General features: G+C 43.4%; 1 long non-coding RNA gene across 1 annotated transcript in view; it reads left to right on the top strand.

Annotated features, from left to right (window-relative positions):
- Positions 1-21,827, top strand: part of LOC310681474 — a 360,526-nt gene that overhangs the window by 31,392 nt on the left and 307,307 nt on the right. The gene's annotated exons all lie outside the window — the stretch shown is intronic.

Below are 21,827 nucleotides of genomic sequence, written 5' to 3'. Positions count from 1 at the left end.
GGCTTTCTGAATGACCTGGCAAATCCCTGAGGATGAACTAGGTGAGGCAGATTCAGATAGGTAGCTGTGATGGTCGGACGCAGTCAAAATATATATATATAAAATAATCCAGTAGCACCTTAGAGACCAACTAAGTTTGTTCTTGGTATAAGCTTTCATGTGCAGGAGCACTTCTTCAGATAGTATGTGAGGCAGGGGAGAGATACTCAACCTTGGTGTCTACTAGCCCTAATAGGTCCATGGGGTCACGAAGAGTCGGACACGACTAAACGACTAAACAACAGCAAATTTTATTGACTGTATTCAAGCTGGTTGCAAAAGAGAGAGAAACTGAATTGGTTGGGAGCTGCAATAAACCCGGTTTTGAAAGCCTTTTCAGGTTTCTGAAATGAGAACTCAAGAGAATATGCTACATCCCCTTTGGGAATACAGGAATTTAATGTGGATTTGAAGCTTCATGTGCCTTGTCCACATGGGCATAGCTCGCATTTCCATCTAAGTGGCAGCCCACAGTTTTTAATCTGGGGAAAAGGGGGAAGTAAAACCAATATAAAATACTCAACTGAGGGTGTTCTGGAGTGCATTGTGTGTTTCCATCTATCACCACACCCCCTACTTCCATTTTGCTTCTGTCTGCCCATAGGAAAGGATGCCAGTTCCTGGTGGTTTTTTCAATTTTTAAAACAGCTCTTTTGTGCAGAAGAGCTATTGCACAAAACAGCTGTATTAAAAATAAAATTTGCCCTTTGCAGGTTCAGGAAGTGGGGAAGGAAAAGAGGAGAAAAGGAAGCAGTAGCCGTGCTTGACTTGGAACAACACTTTGTGCAAATCTTGAATATTAGGAAACTTACACTTCAAAAATTAAAAAATTCGATATAAGGTTTATGTGCCCAGGTAGATGAATATCTCAAGAATGCCCACAGCAGACAACAGGTTTCCTGGCTTGGAGCAACGTGTACTATTTTGTACAAATCTGATATAGTGGAACACTTGTGTTTCAGCTAAAATAATAACAATGAATAGGTGCTTGGGCACAAAGAAACAAACACCTGTATGCATGCCCAGAATGGACCTCAGGTTTCTGGAACTTATGATGGGTGGGGAAGTATCAATCAAGTGGAGGAGACAACAATACACAAGTGTTTATATCATTATTCAAAGGTATTATTTCATTATTTATTGGATTTCTTTCCCACCCTTCACTATAAGGTCCCAAGGCAGATTGATGCAATTTTTAAAAATGATATTAAAACCATTTATAAGAAGAAGATTACAGTGGATCCAGATAGAGAGATATATATATGGTGTCAAAGGCCAGTGTCAAAAGGTGCATTTTCAGCGCATGAGAAAAGCTACACAATGAAGTTGCCAGATGCACCGACTCTGAAGGGAAGAAATCCCACAGTTTATTGGATGATTTGAATATTGTATCCTAGGTTCCTCGAAGCTGTGACATCAGAGACTAACAAATATAGTTGTTAATAACAACAACCCCCAAAGGAATTTTTCTAGACTCTCATCCCCCCCCCCCCAATTACTACCAGTTGGCAACATCCACTTAGATGCAGAACTAGTACTATCTGGCACCTGTAACAATGTCAGTTCTGCAGATTAAAGTGGTCAAGAGCATATGCAGTGGTACCTCAGGTTACATATGCTTCAGGTTACATATGCTTCAGGTTACAGACTCCACTAAACCCAGAACTTTTACCTCGGGTTAGGAACTTTGCTTCAGGATAAGAACAGAAATCATGCTCTGGCGGCACGGCGGCAGCAGGAGGCCCCATTAGCTAAAGTGGTGCTTCAGGTTAAGAACAGTTTCAGGTTAAGTACGGACCTCCGGAACAAATTAAGTACTTAACCCGAGGTATCACTGTATGGGGTAACGTGACCCTGCAAGTTAACTAGTCCCAAACTGTCAAGGGTTTGCTATATTAATAGTAATACCTTGAACATGTTTGGTAGCAGATCAGCAGCCAGTGCAGATCTTTGAGCAGAAGTGCTCTATACTGTCAGGGTCTCGCTCGTGTCAGAAGCCAGGCGGCAGCATGCTGCACTAACTGCAGTTTCCAGATCGAGCCCAAGGGAAGCCCTATATAGTGCATTGCTAAAGTCCTAAAGTCACTACTATGGTAGCCAAGCTCTCTTAAGTCCAGGGTTGGCCATAGCCAAGACCGACCCAAGGCATGTTGCCACCTGAGGCGAACCGCAAGACGGTGCCACCGCTGCTGCTGCCACCACCACCAGGGAAGAAGGGGTGAATGAAGATCTACATCGGGATCTGCTGTCCCTGTGGAGCCAGTTGCATCACCTTGCCTCATGGGTGGGCCGTACCACTAGCAGTTGGTAAAAGGCACTCCTAGCCCCTGAGGCTACCTGGCAGTGGCATGTGGTGAATTTTTTTGTTTCAGAACACAGCCAGTTTATGAGCACGATTGGGGGGGGGGGTGATGCATATGTGAGCCTTGCGCCTCCCTCCCTAAGCCTTGCAGAAGCTTCCAGGCACTGACAAGGAGATACGAGGCCTCTGACAGAATGCTGGAGCCCTACTGCAGCTGGGCACCATTCTGGGGCCCTCATGGTCTCTCCTGATTCAGACATTCTGGAGGAATAGAGCTGTCATCAGTAACCTGATGGCACCTTGCCCCCAAACTCACTGCTGCTCCCTGTTCCCCATGAAACTGCCGCCTGAGGAAATACCTCATCCTGGTTAGGGGTAGGGCTGGCCCTGTGGGGAAGTTATGCTATTCTGTTTAAACAACAACCCATCATGTACAGTGCTACATAAGTAACGACACCATATACTTTCTTGAAGCAATAAGCCAAAGGTTCGTGAAAGATATCCCCCTTTAACCTAGGACTGAGCACAGTCTTCACAAATTTGGGAATGTATTTTAGAACCTCGTGACGAAGAAGCACCGCCTCGTTCCAGGTGGAAATCACCTGGCATCCAGGAGGCAGGATGGGAAATGGCTAGAAAGGGTGCAAGACTGATAAATCACAGAAAAGAGACGAGAAAATAAAAAGATCACAACAAAGCAGAGTTATTAATAAAAACCCAAACAGGCGACCTTTAGATTGGTAAATCCTCACATATTGTCATTTGAATATCTGCTCTCCAGTGTTGTCGTGTGCCTCAGTGCAGCTGTGGAGAAGCAATTTCTCTCCGGTCACATCCACACTGTACACTAAAGCACATTTGACGGACAGGGCATCCCCCAAAGAATCCTAGGAATTGCAGATTTTTAAGGGTTCTGGGCATGTGCATGAGTAAAGATTTGTGATTTAGTAAAAAAATTCTTTATCAGTTTCCATAATATTGAAGAAGAAGGGGGGGGGCATATTTTCAAATACAGCCCCAGGTGCAAGCAAGGACACAGAAAGCACAGATGAAACTTTAAAGTATATCTGGAAAGGAAAATTGAAGCTTTTCATTTCCAAATCAAGTTGAAAGCATTAGGAAGTCTAGTCGCAGCTTGTAGTATTAAAACAGACAGGTCAAAATGGTGAAACATCCAGACATGTAGCCATTGTGTTTTGTGGTTTAAAAAAATCCTGGCTTACAAGCTCCTTTGCTAATTTAAAAGAGTCCAGCAGTCATTCTCATGCATATAGGAAAAGTCTAACCAGACCTCTTAGCATTATATTTGGATGTCTTCATATGAGAACCACTCCATGTACTAGATTGTTGGTACACACACCCCTATGTTTTAAATGTGATAGAGCACACATGTTTGTAGCAGTGTATCATGCAGTGTGGCACATGTCAGGGAGCAGGGAGTGATTGCAGCTGCCTCTTGAACATACATTCAATTGCAAATTTGAGTTTCACTCTCCATAATGCGTGAAATGGCCCCAATGTACTATTTATTTGCTCTTTTAGCATTTACTGATCAAAAAGTGCATATAGATAACACTCCATATATGAAGTACGTTCCTGTAAAATACAATATATTTACTGTATAGAAATAATATTAACCTTTACATGAATATGAATAGTTTGAACATGGAGATATCTTTGAAACAAGAATTGTGTCAGGAGTGAGCATAAGGGTTGTTCTTTTATTGGTATAACTAACTATGTACAGTGGTACCTCGGGTTAAGTACTTAATTCGTTCTGGAGGTCCGTTCTTAACCTGAAACTGTTCTTAACCTGAAGCACCACTTTAGCTAATGGGGCCTCCCACTGCTGCTGCACTGCTGCCGCGCGATTTCTGTTCTCATCCTGAAGCAAAGTTCTTAACCTGAAGCACTATTTCTGGGTTAGCGGAGTCTGTAACCTGAAGCGTATGTAACCTGAGGTACCACTGTACCATAAAGCTCCTGTTAACACTTCATGATGCCTCCTCGCAGCTCCCAAATGCATTTGATCACGTTCATTAAGTTTGGAAGCCGCCCAGTCTTTGACACTCAAGCTTTATCAGTTTGATTATTTTAACTTCTTATAGCCCACTTTGTCTTTCAAGTAAGCCAAGGGGCAAACAGCAAAATCTTTAAAACAATATGTCGGACTACAAGGCAATAAACAGGTGTTTGGGTCACCCAGTTATGGGAGTCTCAGTGGTAACTATCTGCTTTATATTCTATTTCCTTTTAAGGCCTGTTTGCTTAGCATTACACATGGAAGAATCATTGCAGAGTATTGCTGGGTTGCAATCAAATTTTGAAAGAGCTGGCATCTGTTTGGCCACCATGAGAACAGGACGTTGGACTAGATGGGCCAGCGGCCTGATTCATCAGGCTCCTCTTACATTCATGGGGCTCTGAATGTATGAGCAAGGCTTTTGCCTAATGTTTTTTGAGAGAAACAAAAGGGTAGCAGCAAATTGCACAAGTGCTTATGTAGGCAAAGACATACCTGCATAAGTGTGCCTGTATGCAATATCCAGGTATGTGTACAGGTGTCAATGAATGTACACAAAAGCAGAGGGGGCACACACACAGCACAGAGGGAGCAGCCTGGCTCATGTGACGTAGGAGCTGCAACATTGCTCCTGTGCAGGGGCCTACAATCGTTTATGAAGGCATGAACCTGGCAAGTGCACAGACCACTATAGGTCTATGTGCAGGAGCAATGTGGCAGCATCAGTATATGAGCACTCTACAAAGTGAAGAATGTGGTACAACTGCATCCGGAATACTGTGTATAATGCTCAAAAAGAGTACTGTGCAACTGGAAAAGGTTCAGAAAGGAGCAACCAAAATGAGCAAGGGGAGGGAAGGACTCCTCTATGAGGAAAGGTTGCAGCATTTGGGACTTAGGGGAAATGTGCGTAATGGGTAGTTTGCAAAATTATGCATGGCGTGATTTAAGCGGGTGGAGAAAAGTTGTTTGAACTGATGACACTAGAACTTGTGGCCTTCCAATGAAGCTGAGTGTGGGAAGATTCCGGGCAGATAAAAGAAGGAACTCCTTCATGCAGCACACAGTTAAATTATGGAAATTGTTCCCACAGGAGGCAGTGATGGCCACAAAATTCAGATGGAGGATTGGACAAAGTCGAAAGGCTCTTGGTGGCTACTAACCACATTGGCTATTCTCTCCCTCCACAGCTGGAGGCAGCAATGCTTCTGAATACCAGTTGCTGGAAACCACTGGAGTGGAGAAGGCTCTTGTGCTCAGGTTCTGCTCCCTGGTTTCCCACAGGCATCTGGCTGGCCACTGTGAGAACAGGATGCTGGACTAGATGGGCCATTGGTGTGATCCAGCAGGCTCTTCTTGTAATTCTTTCCAGTGGCATAGCGTGGGGGGTGCAGGGGGGCCGGCCGCACCAGGCGCAAATTCTGGGGGTTAGGGTTAAGGGGTGCAAATCCACGGGTTAGGGGGCGCAAATCCACGGGTTAGGGGGCACAAATTACTTGCCTTGCCCCGGGTGCTGACAACCCACGCTACGTCACTGATTCTTCCCCCCCGCCGCCCGCCTTAAAGGCGAATGATTCTTTCACCTATTCAGTTTGAATTACTGAAGTCTTCATTACACATAACTAGGGACTGCAGCACCTTTGGTCAGCTATTTACAGGTTGGTACCCGTGTTGGTCTGCCATAGTCAAAACAAAATTTAAAAAATTCCTTCCAGTAGCACCTTAGAGACCAATTAAGTTAGCTATTGGTATGAGCTTTCGTGTGCATGCACACTTCTTCAGATACCAAGTGTGCCTGCGCACGAAAGCTCATACCAATAACTAACTTAATTGGTCTCTAAGGTGCTACTGGAAGGATTTTTTTTATTTTGTTTTGGTAAACTATGTTTGCTTCCAGGTGAACCTATTATCAAGCATTCATCCCAATTTATTTGGGCAAAGTTTGCAGGGTGGTTAGATGACGACAACAGCTATTTATTGAGCATTAATTCTGATTTGTTTGCGAGAAGGTTACACAATGGTTACTTGTTTGCTTTATTACTGGCTCTTCACCATAAGGTCCCAGCGTGGGTCATACGGCATTAGAAAAACACAATTTTTTAAATGGTTTAAAACACATTCAAGTTACAAGAATAGCATGGGGGTCAAGAAAATATATATATCTCAAGTGTCAAAGCAAATGTTATCTCACACTTTTTAGTGCATTTTTGTGTCACTTTCCTCGCTGCAGAAAAGTGCAATTTAGCAGGGAAACATGTTTGTTGAGCGAGACCGCCAAATCAACCTTATTCGTTGCAACCTGAATTTGCTGTCATGTGACTGAATCCCACCCCAAAATAGCCAGAGTCTGGAAGCACCCTACGACTCCAAGTAACATGCTGGAATTTTCCTATCTTCGGCCTGCGTAAGACCAGATGGCATCTTGCCTGGCAGCAATTTTTTCCTGGCTCCTGACCAAAATGAAAAAGGCCAAGAAGGCAGGAGTGGGCATGGCTCGTGAGACCTCAAGCAAAGGAACAGAGAGGCAGACAAACCTGTAATAACTGGGAGAAGGCCCTACCTCCCCTCTTCCTTTCGAAGAAAAAGACAAGTTTCATCCATATTGATCTAACAAGAGCTTATGAATATTGCCCCACATCTCACTGGGACGTCTTAATACTATCTTTTTCAGTACAGTGGTACCTCTGGTTGTGAACGGGATCCGTTCTGGAGGCCAGTTCACAACCTGAAAATAACGCAACCCGTGTCTGCACGTCTGCACATGTGCAGGTCACTATTCACCACTTCTGCACATGTGCGTGATGTCATTTTGCGCGTCTGCGCTTGCGCGAGCAGTGAAACCCAGAAGTAACCCTTTCTGGTACTTCTGGGTTGCCACGGGACGCAACCTGAAAATGTGCAACCTGAAACAAACGTAACATGAGGTATGACTGTATTGTCCTAACTTTCCAAAAGGTACATATTAACATGGTACTGGGCAGGAGTCAGGGTTCTCATGACTCTCGCATGACCAAGGTGGTCCTTGGTGGACCTCATTTCATTCCACTTTATGATAATTTCTTTTACACTCACATGTACCTTGTGGCTGTGCTTGCAGTAAACTAGCCTGCCAGTGCCTTGCATCTGCATTCCCCCCCCCCCATTAAGAATATTCACAATCACATTCACACTTGCACTTAACACCCCCTACACACTACTTTTCACTAGTGCAGGAGGAGGCATTCGTAGTGTACCTCAGATGTGTTTAAGGTCAGGCTCAGAAAAGGGATCTGGTTTCATGTTCTCAGTAACCTTGGAGATGTGGAGAAGGGGGGGGGGAAGGCAGCGTGTCTTGAGTACTTTTTATTCTTTTAAGCAAACAGCTATTGTAATAAGGAGCACGCAAAGTCTGATAGCAGGATAAAAAGTGGAAAGATAAAGAGATTGAAAGTTTAACCAATTCTGATGCCAGTGCAAATAAGGAAAAAAAGTGAGCAGCCAGACACAGTTTCCTTGTACAATCTCAAAGTAAATTTCATTGGAAGAAGTAATAAAATTAGTGTCAGAGATGGGTAAAACTTCAGATCAAAACTTCCACCCAGCATGAAGATGCAGAGTGATGGTTTAGTAGTCCATTAGGAAACAGACCACCTTCTGAATTCCAGCTTGGCTTACTTCCATTTTATTTACTATGATATCTATATAGTGCTTTCTACGTACTTGCAATGTGGGTAGTTGACTGAATGGAATACCATCATGTAGTCAGCTGACCTATACAGGAGTTTTGTGTAACCTAGTCAGCTGATCCGCAGAAATATCATCTGGCCAGGTCATAGAGAAGAGCTTTCCCTCGCCTTTTTTAACAGAAAGGTGATGGAAGAAACCAGTGCTTTTTTTTCCTGGGGGGGATGCATGGGTACGCATACCCCTAAACATTTTGTGAATCTAAGTTTGACCTCATTGAGGGGCAGTATTTCAATATGAGTAGGAAAATGAGAGTACCCCTAAACATTTTAATTTTTTTTAAGAAAAAAAGCACTGGAAGTAACAAGATAACAAGTTAACTCCAGATAAATTAACATGTATCTACGGGACCGCCTCTCCTAGTATGCCCCGCAGAGGACCTTAAGGTCCACAGATGACAACATTTTGCAGGTCCCAAGTTGCAAGGTGGTTAGATTGGTCTCAACTAGGGCCAGAGCCTTTTCAGTACTGGCCCCGACTTGATGGAACGCTCTGTCACAAGAGACTAGGGCCCTGGGGGACTTGACATGGCCTTTGGTTTGGACACAGTCTGACCCTTATGTTTCCCTCCCCTTACGGTTTTGATCTATGGGCTACTTTTAAAAAGAGGCTGCATTTTAAATTGCATTTTAACCTGTATTTTAAATTGGGTTTTTTTTCCCTATTATGTTTTTACTATAATTTTTTACTGGTGTTAGCCGCCCTGAATATGGCTCTGACCGGGGAGGGCGGGGTATAAATAAAATATATTAGTAGTAGTAGTAGTAGTAGTAGTAGTAATGTTCCATGGCCACACAGCTTGCGTTTGGTGTTGAATTTAAATTCAACCCCGAATGGAAGCCCCTCTGCCAAGGAGCAATCCAGTAGAGGTAGATTTAGGGCAGTGTGATCAGTTCTGCCATACTGGGCGCCAATCCTAGGGGGCGCCACAGGGCATTGCAACGATGACATAGTGAATTGAGCAGAATGGGAGGCAAGAAGCAGGGGGACACCAAATTCTGGCCTTGCGGAGGGTGCCCCGGAAATCTGAAAGACCAAAGTCTGCCTCTGAATCAGGGCTGCACAGCTTAAAGTGTTTGCTTTTGGGATCTGGCCTGCCAGACAAAACTGATGTCTCACCCCTGCTTTAGAATGAATTTTCCCCAACCAGAACAGTCTGTTTGTCTACTTCTGTTCCAAAACTTAAAGTTCTATGCAATAAATAAAGAAATAAATAAATATTCCATTTGAAAACATTGAAACAAACCCAAATTACTTTCTGCAACTGGGCCAATCTGCATACCCTTGTTCCCTTTGGAAAAGCCTGCACATATATTTTTAGGTAACCCACTTATTCAGTAGTTACCCCTTGTGTGATTTCTGACATCTTTATACTCATGTTTTAAAACCTGCTCTTCATATTTCTTTCCCTGTCACCTGCCATAATAAGCCTGTCTCCCCCCTCCCACTCATCTGCCCATTGCCAAGAATTTCAAATCAAACAGGATCAATGCTCTACTGCAAAGATTAGCCAATGCGGTGCCTTCCCAATATTGCTGGACTCCAGCTCAGTCCCAGGCAGTATAGCCAATGGTCAGAAGCGATGACAGTTCTAGTCCAGCAACGTGTGAAGGGCACCATGTTGGCTACCCCTGAATCACAATGACATTAGCTTCCTTGGCCATGTCTTTCTGTTTCTGGAAAAGACAAAAAACAGTCCTCCTTAGCTATTACTTTGTTAAAGAAGAGTTTGCAGAAGCGCTTGGATTTGATATCTCGCTTTATCACTACCGGAAGGAGTCTCAAACCAGCTAACATTCTCCTTTCCCTTCCTCCCCCACAACAAACACTCTGTGAGGTGAGTGAGGCTGAGAGACTTCAGAGAAGTGTGACTAGCCCAAGGTCACCCAGCAGCTGCATGTGGAGGAGCGGGGAATCAAACCTGGTTCACCAGATTACGGGTCTACCGCTTTTAACCACTACACCACACTGGCTCTGAAATTTAAGTCCAGCTTCAGGACAGGTGTAGCTGTGAGGTCCACTGGGGGGAAACTAGCATGTGTTGAAAAAGATGCATTTCATCAAATCAAAGAAGTACAAAAGTCTCGGAAGCAAGTAGTTCAAACAAGTATGAGCTGACTCATACTTTGCGCAGCAATCGTGTTTGCTACAATTAGGACGTTTCCAGGCTTACCTTTTGCCCAGCTCTTTCCAGGCACAGGTCTGCGCTTAAAAGATCAGATTCAGAGTGTATATTTCTTCATTCATTTGTTTGAACTGGAGCTTCCCCCACAGAAACCCATTTCTTAGCACTTGATCAGAACAAACGTCAATTTGGGTTTTCAACAGATTGCCACTGAGCTTTAAGGAGCAGGTTTTCGTGGTGGGGACGGGACTCCAGGGTGCTCAGACAGTGCCTGGAAGAGTGGAAGAATGGTCAGTGTGCATAGGCCCTACATTTCAGGGTCAAGGTGGCATGTAACCATGGCATGCAACCATTACAAAGTGTGCACTCTGCCCACACGTCTGCAGGGGGGGGTACATGTGTGTGTGTTATAATTTTTTTTCTTGCAACACAAACACACACAAAAATAAAAATAAAAATAAAATAATGTAAACTCTAAAAAGAAAATACAAATACCAATGCAAATACAGATACAAATACAAAACAAATAGTGAACACTTAACCATATTTCAGTTCTTATTTTCTTCTAATTGACTTCCTTCATCCTCAACGCGGGTCTGCTTTCATCTTTGACAATCTGTTTCCTTCTCCTTTCGTTTTTTCTACTTTTCTTTCTTAGGCTTTTACACCACAAATTGTTTTGCAAAAGTTAATCAAAACAAGTCCAGGTATTAATTTGAGGGCACTGCTTCTTAAGATAATCTCTATATTTTCCCCATTCCTTTTGAAATTTTTGTTTAGATTCGGGAAGTTTTTTGGGGACAGAACAGATAAAAGCCTTGTTTTTGCAAAATTGCTTACATCAGCTTACATTAAGAAGACATCAATAGAAGACACCCAAATGTCCAGACAGGCATGTCCAGTTGATGTTTATAAGAAATGTGCTCAAAAAGTAGCAAGGGCAGTGAGGTCCTCAGACCGTTGCACAATAGACAGAGGGTGTTTGTTTGTTTGTTTGTTTGCTTGCTTGCTTGCTTGCTTGCTTGCTTGCTTGTTTTAACCCTCACATAAACCCCTGTGAATTCCAGTTGACCAGAGGTGATTATGGGCAAGATAGATACAAGTGTGCTATGGAAAGTGATAGCTTGCTCAAAGCATTCAGAAATAGACTGGAAAGGGAAGTTGCTGAATTGCAACTTATTACCAAACTTAAAACCACGGAGAGACCTGGTCTGAATAGAGACGTTGGATTCTTTTCTCATTATACATGATAAAGCTATTTTTAGCCATATCACCCCTTGCTTTTTCCTGTAAGACCAATTGCAGTCGTCAACAGGTTTACCACACTTATCAGCCAAGCACCCATTCCCACCACCCTTCTGAGTAATACCCCTCCCCAACCTCTTGCTATATATAAGGGTCTGGTGACTTCTGTTTCAGTGTATCTGAAGAAGTGTGCGTGCAAAGGAAAGCTCATACCAAGAACAAACTTAGTTGGTGGTCTCTAAGGTGCTACTGGAAGGATCTTTTTTTTATTTTGTTTCGACTACAGCAGACCAACATGGCTACCTACCTATGCTCAAACCATGTTCAACTCGCAAGTTCTTCTGTCTCCATCATTTCCCTGACATTTTCATCTTTGTCTATTTCTCTTTTCTCGAGCACCTGCCTTTCCTCTATCTTAAGCTGTTATTCTAGATGAGAAGGCTTATTTCAGCTTCTCTCTTTATGCTAACATTTATTCCTTAGATCTGTTCTCCCTACTTCTCCCCTCCCCACCCCCTTCATGCCTCTGCTAGTTTCTCTGCTCCCGTCTCTCTTTCCTCCTCCTTTTATTTTGACCCACAAGCCGATCTTCTTGCATGTCAAAGGCAGTGGGAAGTAACCTAATTAATAGTCATTTGATAGACTAACCACCCCTGCTGTCCCACCGGCAATTCAGCAATCTGCTCTGCAGTCAGGGAAATATATCTATGCTCATTAATAAAAACTAAGGGAATTTGGGGACAAAAGAAGCTGGGAATCCCATCTAGGTGCATGCTTTTCATTGCAGAGCTAACAATAGCACCCCACACTTCCCATCTCTATGTTCATAGCTCATTTCAGTAGTACAGCTGTTTATCTTGGTTTCTAGTCCTAAGAACCACATTACGAAGAACTGGACTTATATTTATTTGACTGAAAAATCCAGCACAGGTTTTTCCCCCGCTCTCTCTCTCTCTTTCCTACGTTAGATTTATTCAATTTACTCATTGCTTCCCACTAACAAGTCCCATAGCAATTTACAAGCACAGCAAAACAGCAAAATAATAAAATCACAAACATGATTAAAAACAGATTTAGCAGGTAAGTGGTCCTAACTGCCCTCAGGCACAGAAGGGCTATCAGATGGAGTGCACTGCTGCAATTGTGGAATTTGGCACCAGCTGTGTCCATCCTATTCCTCTCCTCTCCTCATCTTGTGACTGTGGACTTATAGGTGACCAAAGCAAAACCCAGAACTGCTGCCACAGAGGGGAAAGAGATCAGTCTGAACCACCTCTTAAAGAAGAAGAAGAAGAAGAGTTTGGATTTGATATCCCACCTTTCACTCCCCTTCAGGAGTCTCAAAGCGGCTAACAATCTCCTTTCCCTTCCTCCCCCACAACAAACACTCTGTGAGGTGAGTGGGGCTGAGAGACTTCAGAGAAGTGTGACTGGCCCAAGGTCACCCAGCAACTGCATGTGGAGGAGCGGGGAATCGAACCCGGTTCCCCAGATTACAAGACTACCGCTCTTAACCACTACACCACACTGGCTCTCAAACTAAATCTCATTACTCCTCTGCCCAAAGCTCTCCATTTTAAATGATGGCAGCTTAGCTCTTGTCTGCTATATGGGGGGGGGGACCATTCTGGGGTTTAAGTGCCACCAGACACTTTGCTACCTGCCATGTAAATGCACCTGCCCAAGTACTGCGAATAAGTTTGCTTCACATCATTTTACCTTAAAGCACTTCAACATAAAGCTAGTCTGTCAGCTATTAACCACATCCCATTTGTCACACCTTCCAGTGTTTTTCTTCAAACTTTGCTTTTCCCCTACCTGGGTTGCAGTTTCAGCACTTCCTGATCTTCTTTTTGCTGTCCTCTCACTTCCCCGGTTACCTTTCCCCACGGACCGCATCCTCTCTCGCCTTCCCAGTGCTCTAACCCTACCCCAAAATGCTTGTACCTCATCTCAGTACACAATGTATTTATCACATGGTGAAGTCTTTCATCTACCACATAAGGCCCTGTCCACAATGAATGGAGAAAAGGCCAAGGGAAGGAATTAAGGGAGAATTTAGAGGAAGGTAAGAGAGAAAGATGGAGACAGAGGAGTGGGTATAGAAAGGGGAGAGAGAGGGGCCATAAATTCCCTTCTAATTCCAAATAATTCCGATTACACGGATGAGTAGTTTTCAATCAGAAAGATAATCTCAAAGATAGATGGCAGGATAATTGCTCGTCGGCGCGACGTAAATATTGTGTCGTTTCTATTAATCTCAGCGAATCGGGTGTCAGAGTTGTCACTCATTCATCAAAACAAATTAAAAAAAACATATTAAAAAGAGAGAGATGCCGGGAGGAGGAGGGGGAATGTGTATCCAACCAACAGTGAGAGGGCCTATTGCTCAGTAATGAATGTTGCTTACATGCTATTTGTATTTTTTTATTTTAGAAGAGCCTGGAGGTATCCAAGGCTGTAGGTCTTTATTAACCTTCCTATTGGAATAGAAACAGCCACAGAAGAAGGGAATGAGCCACTGCAGAGCAGCAGAATGGTTGCTGCAAGTGAGGAAAAGATGGGGACGAGGCCAATTATGAGCACTTGCACTGAAGACCTTAGCGGTGCCACCAAATCGGGATAGGAGGCTTTTGGGGATCCCAGGGGGAAAAACCCGCAAGGGCCATTCACAAGAATGATAACTGAGCAGGGGACACGGAAATGCCTAAAAGGATAATTAAGGAAGGGCAAAACGGGCTGAGCTGGCCTTAACATGAAACAACATTGAGCCACTGTTTCAGACTACGGATTCCTGAAGGGAGTGCTGTTTTCCTGGCCTTTGATTTCCATTTCTTTGTATTATTAACGAAAAGAAATATTCCAGCCAAAAGCAGGGAGAGGTGCCATTTTGAATGTTGCCTCACATGCATAATTGTCTAGAGAGACCTGGCATTGAATATTCAATAAAAGTGGGGGAAGGCTCAAAGGAGCTGATTAGAAGTAATTTTTCAGTATAAAGAACTATAGAGGTGTGATGGATACTAAGCTTGAACTGGATCATCTCTGTTGATTTCCCTTCTGCAAGCCAAATTGGCCACTCTGCTTAGAATTAACATTAGTTATCTTGTGTACATATGTGATTCTCTGCAATAGCAAAAGATCCATAGATAGCGGGATAGGGAAGTTTTAGCCGCTCTATTTGCAGTGTTTGCCCTATCATTCATCAGAAACCACCACTCAACCCCTTAAGGAATAGATTGCATCACACTGCCCAATGTACAATTGTAGCTAATGAAATCAAACAATGATGTCACCATTACAAACTGACCCAGGTGGCTGATCTCATCCTTCCTTCTTTGTTCAAGGGGGGGAAAGCAACAAAATGAGCGTTTCTACCATTGCTTGAAGGGAAGACATGCAACAAGGATGTGTGCTTGCCTTTGCATTGCTATTCAGAAGTAAACTTATGAAGGTAGACAACAGCTGCAACCCTACACATGGGAGTAAGCCACATTAAAGACCGTTGAACTTGCTTCCAAGTACATATGCTGAGGGTTGTGTGGCATGACAGGCTGTTAAGTGAACAATTGCGTGGACAGCACAAGGTCTTCTTGCAAAGTGACAGCCATTCAGTGTTAGAGGGGACTCTTCTTCTTGAGAACGAGTGAGCTTTGTTTCAGGAAGAGCATTCCCATTGGGTCATAGGTGCCCAGGGTTGGGATGAAAACACAGACCCCAAAGTTCAAACATTCATTTCAGCTTTTCTGTCAATTTCAAGAGTGTCTTTGTCAATTCATTTCTCAGTGGCTGTTAAAAGTTGGTCTACTTGTCACATCAGAAGTGGTTGCATGTTGACCAGAGTTGACATGCTCCCGCCCCCCACTCTTGTTTAACATCAATTTCCATTCCTAGAGTGATTTTGGATGCATGGAGCAGAAAATGAAAGATACTGTTATACAGTGGTACCTCGGGTTAAGTACTTAATTCGTTCCGGAGGTCCATTCTTAACCTGAAACTGTTCTTAACCTGAAGCACCACTTTAGCTAATGGGGCCTCCTGCTGCTGCTGCGCCGCCGGAGCACAATTTCTGTTCTCATCCTGAAGCAAAGTTCTTAACCTGAAGCACTACTTCTGGGTTAGCGGAGTCTGTAACCTGAAGTGTATGTAACCTGAAGCATATGTAACCTGAGGTACCACTGTATACTACTTTAAAGCATTTGAACACTATTCATTTAAGAGGACATGCAGTATTCTGAGTTATGGAACCAAACTGCAGGTGAGCACTGTATTTCACTAAGGACCTGAGAAAGCCCAGTTGACTTTGCTCCCTAAATAAATATGAAAACAAACGGTAATATTGTATTCCCAGGTGTTTTGGCTTTTCTGGTCATTCAAAAGTATTTGTCCACTAGAATTTCTTTTTGGTGGGGGGGGGATCTCAAGGAACAATCAGCGATGCCAAGGTATTCCCACATCATCTTACCTGATGTGGATCCAACAATATACCTGAAGCCAAGGCCAGTTTCCCCCCCACACACACACACCTAGTTCCATCACTAATTCTCCTTCTAAACCCTTTGGGAAGGAAGGAAACCTGTCCCAGGTGCACTTCCAACCTATCAATCCTGCAAGCAACGCAATATCCGCTGGGGAATTTCAGCTGTCATTGTGCCTCTGGTCTTATCTCACCGCCTCCCGGTTTGCCCACTGCCCGGTGAAATGTCATTTCTTTCTTTCTTCCAAGATGGAAGTGAACTTGTGTGCCTGGCATGGGGGCTGACAGACATGAGCTGAAGGGCTGTCAAGGACCCTCTGAAAAATTACCAGGCTGCCCTGTGTCAGATTTCGGGGTCTAACACTGCAGCTTTCTGTCTGCTCTGCAGCCAGCTCTAAATGGAGCCTTTGATGAAGAGCCAGGGAGCTGTCATCAAGGGTTGGCCTCCAAGGCTAAACTCCGCAGGTATAAACACCTGGAAAGCATGTGCCAAGCCATGGAGAATAGCAGTGGCATTGTAAACCCTGGTGCTGCATGAGACCCCCTTCTGCAACCCAAAATGGGGACCACTACATGGGCTGATGAATGCAGCTTGAGAGAAAAGTCTTAGATCTAAGGGGGAAGAAACCGTCCCCATTTCTACCAGATTTCACATACCAGGGAGGAAAAGAATCATGGAGGAAACTTGGATAGCATTTCTGTACCATTTGGCACTTTCGTCATCCCGTTCTGTAATGCAGAGACTGCTTAAACAGCCACTGTGACTATTGTTGATTCGGCAACAAGTTTTCACATGAATATTTGAGGCTATCACCTGCTGAGTCAGACTACTGGTCCACCTTGTCCTTTATTGTCTACTCCAATGGGTGGCAATTCTCCAAGAGCTGTCTCAACACTGCTCTGCAACCTTTTAACTGATCCCAGAAACTGAGCCTAGCACCTTGCTCATACTCTCCCATCAAACTAAGGGCTCTCAAGATTTGTCCTTTTGAGGGGGGGGGAGACTTCACCACTAATCCAAAAAAGCATCAGATGTGAATCCAAGTCACTGGCCGTAGCCAAGCAGACTGCAACTGTATGAGCTCCACATACTGCTTTTCACACCAAGCCGCCAAGTAGCAGTCAACCACGCTTGGACATGTCAAAGCTTGGAAGGGTGAAACAGATGAGCAATTAGCTGTTTCATTGAAAGGGCCCCCTTTTTGGAAATCTGCAGTTTGCCACTCATTCTGTGTTATCCAACAGCCATTACCCCCCAAATAGGCCAAGAAATAGCCACAAAACTAATAACACTTGGCCAGACGATCCACCAAATTCACCTTGAAAAGGCAACATTGGAAACCTGTAGCTACTGTAAATATGGGCTTGCAAGCTGCGCTGCAGCGATAGGGATACTTTACCTCTCCAGATGTTGTTTCACTTGATCTCTCATCAGCCCCAGCCTGCATGACCAAATGACGGGAATACATATATATTTACATACATAATTTTTTGTATGCTGCCTTTCTATAGTTCAAACCACTCTCAAGGTGGCTTAGAATGTGAAAAGATACATAACTACAAGATGACAAAAGTAATCATATTCCTGCATCATAAGGGGTTGGACTAGATGACCCTTGGGGTCCCTTCCAACTATACAGTTCTGTGATTCTATGAATCTAATAAATAAAACTTTAAAAGATACACTATGGGAGCTGTCATCCAACACATCTGGCCACTCCATGTGTCAGCTGTTACGCCTTTCCTAGTAGTCCACAGTAGTCCACAGTAGTCCATGTAGTCTAATGAAAATATTTTTCTCTGTTTCTAAAATCAGTGCTTCATATAAGCCAATTTTTCTCTTTGGTGTGGGACCTTTGCACCCACGCTTAACTAAGCTTATGCTTAGTTAGAATTACTGAAATGCCTGAAGAATAGGCTGAAGAATAAAAACAGAAAGGGATTCCAAGCCCAGGGTAAAAATGTCATGGCTACAAGTGGCAACTGCTCCTAATATTATTCCATAATTCAGCAGCTGTGTCATGGTCTGGTCAATTTATGCTGGAACACTCTGTTGTGTTCGTGTATAACCCTGCGATGCTGGACAGAGCACTCCCATCATAAATTGGATATTACCACATTTATAAACTGGCTCTATGAAACATGCCCTTGCGCCTGCATGGAAATATTCTATTAGAAATGTGGCACACAATATTTGCAACAAGCCAATGTCCACAGGATGTCTGACAAGAGCTCCCATTTATCTGAAAGGGGAGTTTCTGTGTTCCGCAATTATCTTTCTGGCTTCTCCTGGGGTCCCTGTCCTTTCTCTACCACCTTCTCTGCATCCTGACTTTAACAAACCTTTCGTCTCACATGTAAGCCAGGATGACTGCAATCAGAATAATGGATATTTAGCCAGTTTAGGCAAATGTGATTACACAGTTTATTCAAAATGTGGAAGCTGGACATTTCAGTATAGCATCTCTGATTTAGGTAAATAATGTTTACTAAGATCTTGTGAGCATAGTTCTATTTTTTCCCCAGTGATCACCCTAATACCATTTTCCATAGCTTGTCAAGCACATTTGCTGTGTTTTAATCCCCGAGCCTCTTTCAGTCTATATTTCTTTTCTCCACTTCTTCTCTTCATTAAACATGTGGGTTTCACAATGATTTTCTTCCCCCATCATGTGTTGTTGTTGCTGTGTTATCCAGGCTGAGTGCAATTTTATTTCTTCCTCATTTTTTAATCTGTTCAAGGCCGTCTGCATTATTGCTGTTTCCTCACTTGTGTTTGGAACACTCCCAATTAAGTATCGTCTGCAGATTTAATTAATGGACTGTTTACCTCCTCTTCCAGAGCACTAATGAAGAGGATTAATCACACCAGACCTACCATGGATGCCTTCCCCACCTCATTGGATCACCCTCCCAGCATCTCGGTAAGTTCCTATTATAATTTACTGCAGAGGAGAGAGCAGGAACAGTCCAAACAGACCTTCCACTTCCCATTCCTAGGATTCTCTTAGGGCTGTTGCTACCTTGGGCAAGTGATCTGTCCTCCTAACAGCCCTTTCTCCAGGATCTTAATTCTAATGAATTAAAACAGGGCTCTTGAATACAACAGGGAATGCCGTTTACGAGGCTCTCATATCCTACAAATTAACAAACACACACACCTCATAACACACACACCCAAAATGATAATCTAGTTCAATTTGGAGTTTACTAATCTGTAGCCATTTGTGTGGTCTACTTCTTTCTTCAGAGTTAAGGATATAACGATAACAACAAGAACAAGAACAACAGTATATTGTCCTTCATCCAAAGATCACAGGGTGGTTCACAATTCAAAAATACAAAATGAGAACAACAACAAAATTCATAATAAAACAAAAACAAACCAATAACCTCCCTCAAACACATTTAATAGCCCATAGAATATTAACCAGCCAAAAACCCGTTTACAGAGACATGTTTTTGCCTAGCACCTAAAGATATGTAATGAAGGTGCCAGACAAACCTCCCTGGGGAGAGCATTCCACAAATGAGGAGCCACCACAGAAAAAGTCCTGGTTTTGCAGCAGACTTGGGCTCAGACTTTAAGAAACAAACCATGGCACGGTGGAGTGCCTGAACAGAGCCACTGAGAAAAAAGCTAGTGTTCTTTTACTTGTGGAAGCTGCTAAGGGGCTGAAATTGCATTAGAAGCAGTACGGCCTGCATAGCATGCTCACTTCACAAAGGCAGTTCCAGGGAGTTGTCTTAATCTCCCTCCTTCCTTGGCATCTGAGCAGGTGCTTCCCTCTAGGGTAGCAGCTGCCATCTATATTTTTCTGATATTTAATGTGCCAGGAATTCCAGTCGTGACACTTTGTGGATAAAACAACATATCTCCTCCACAAAAAACCAACACAGTAGCCATGTTTTAGTGTCTGTAGCCATCTTTGTTTTTACCCACAATGCACCATGTTGTTGCCCCCAGTGGAGGGGGCCCTGGCATTTGCTCAATGAAGCCATGTGGTTATGCTGGGTCTTGGGCTTCATACCTTTTCAGAAAAATCATTATTTTAAAAAAAAATCCTTCTACCTAGTGAATGCTTCCATTCTGAGAAACATCCAGCTATGAGTGAGGGGCATGTGGAAAGCAAAAAATAAATAAAACCGCCCTTTCCCCATCTGTGGGTGAAAACAGAGAACACACAAGAATGTTAACTGGGGGCAGCAGGACTTGCCTGAGGCCACAGCACTTGGGCGCTGACAACTGAACTGACAAAACAAAGCAACATCTGACACCCACATGAAACCTGCCTCGCTTGCCCTCAGGCCAACCTCAGAACAAAACAGATTTTCCCATTGGACAGCCCTTTCCCCCCTCTTTTTCTCCGCCTGGCCCTTATCAGGCCGACGATGGAATTATCTCTCCAGGCTTCTTACAAGGAGGAAGTGCCTGCAGAGAGCTCTCAACATCCAGAGGAACTCGGCAGCTTTGGTTACGATTGTTCCGCTTAAGCATTAATCACAGTGCTGACAGGTACAGCTTCAGAATTGTGGGGTAGATGCTCACAAGATTCTTTGGCCAAGGACCTGCTAGGGCCACAGAGAGATCCGGTCCAAATTTATCTCAGGTTTGTGAGAGCAGTAAAGGAAGCTCCTTGACAGCCACGGGTGCCCAGGAGTTAGATCAGTGAAAGGGCTACCAGCATTACAAAAGCAGGGCAAAATAGATCAATCAAATCCACTGATCGTTTTTTAAGCCCAGAGCACACTACAACTCAGACTACAAAACTGGAAGTCCAAAAACATTGTGTGTGTGTGTGTGTGTGTGTGTGTGTGTGTAAACAGCATTGATGTATGATCTTTTGGACTAGGATATTTTAAGTAGGGCTATGGATTTGAAAATGATGCTGAAAAAATGTTTGGCATTACAGTATACAGTGGTAGCTCAGGTTAAGTACTTAATTCGTTCCAGAGGTCTGTTCTTAACCTGAAACTGTTCTTAACCTGAAACACCACTTTAGCTAATGGGGCCTCCTGCTGCTGCCGCGCCGCTGTTCTAATCCTGAAGCAAAGTTCTTAACCTGAAGCACTATTTCTGGGTTAGCAGAGTCTGTAACCTGAAGCATATGTAACCTGAGGTACCATTGTATAGCTATACTGGATTTTTGGTGAATAAAAATGGCATTTGTATTTTGACATAATAAAAGCTTCATTTTATTTGTAAAAACACACTTTTAAAAACCCTGTATGGAGATCACACACAAAAATGCCTCCTTCTCCACCCACCCGATTACACTGTGTTAGATTCCTCTTTTCAGATTTGCTCAGAGATGTGGCATTAAGGCAGCAAACACTGCCAATCCCAAAACAACTAACAAAGCAGATCAATCCATTAGGTTTTTAATAAATGGATGATTAGATCATCCAGAGAATTTGGCCAAAATGGGTATCACTGCTTCATTTCTTACAGATACAAAGTGGGCTGGGGATGAAATTGATTTTAATGGAGCTACTTTGATTAACATTATACTATACTGAGCACCAGTAGAATTGGGTTGAAGGAAAAAAAGATAGAGGATAACTTACAAATTCATTTCAACAAGAATCCAGCTTCACTGTATGTTTGTATTAATAATTCCCAACTCTTAACAACCACTGAAGTAGAAGGTGAAGCTTCATAACTCCAGGTCAGCTGAAGGATGTTACAATCTCAGCCAGGATGTGAAGCTCCACACAAGCCTGCCGATGGAATGGTTATCAGTGTATAACTGATGCAAAGTTCGCTTTTCTTGGTGGTACAGAATTTGTCATGGAATAGACAAAGCCAGGTTCTAATTTGGTAGAGGGAAAACATGAGACTTGGAAGGAGAGAGACATTCCCTTTCTTGAGAAAACTTTGGGGATTAGGCCA

The sequence above is a fragment of the Podarcis tiliguerta genome (genome assembly GCF_965153285.1).
Source record: "Podarcis tiliguerta genome assembly, chromosome: 1".
Classification (NCBI taxonomy): domain Eukaryota; kingdom Metazoa; phylum Chordata; class Lepidosauria; order Squamata; family Lacertidae; genus Podarcis; species Podarcis tiliguerta.
Note: the sequence above shows the minus strand (reverse complement) of the source record. Positions and strands in the feature narration are given on the sequence as shown.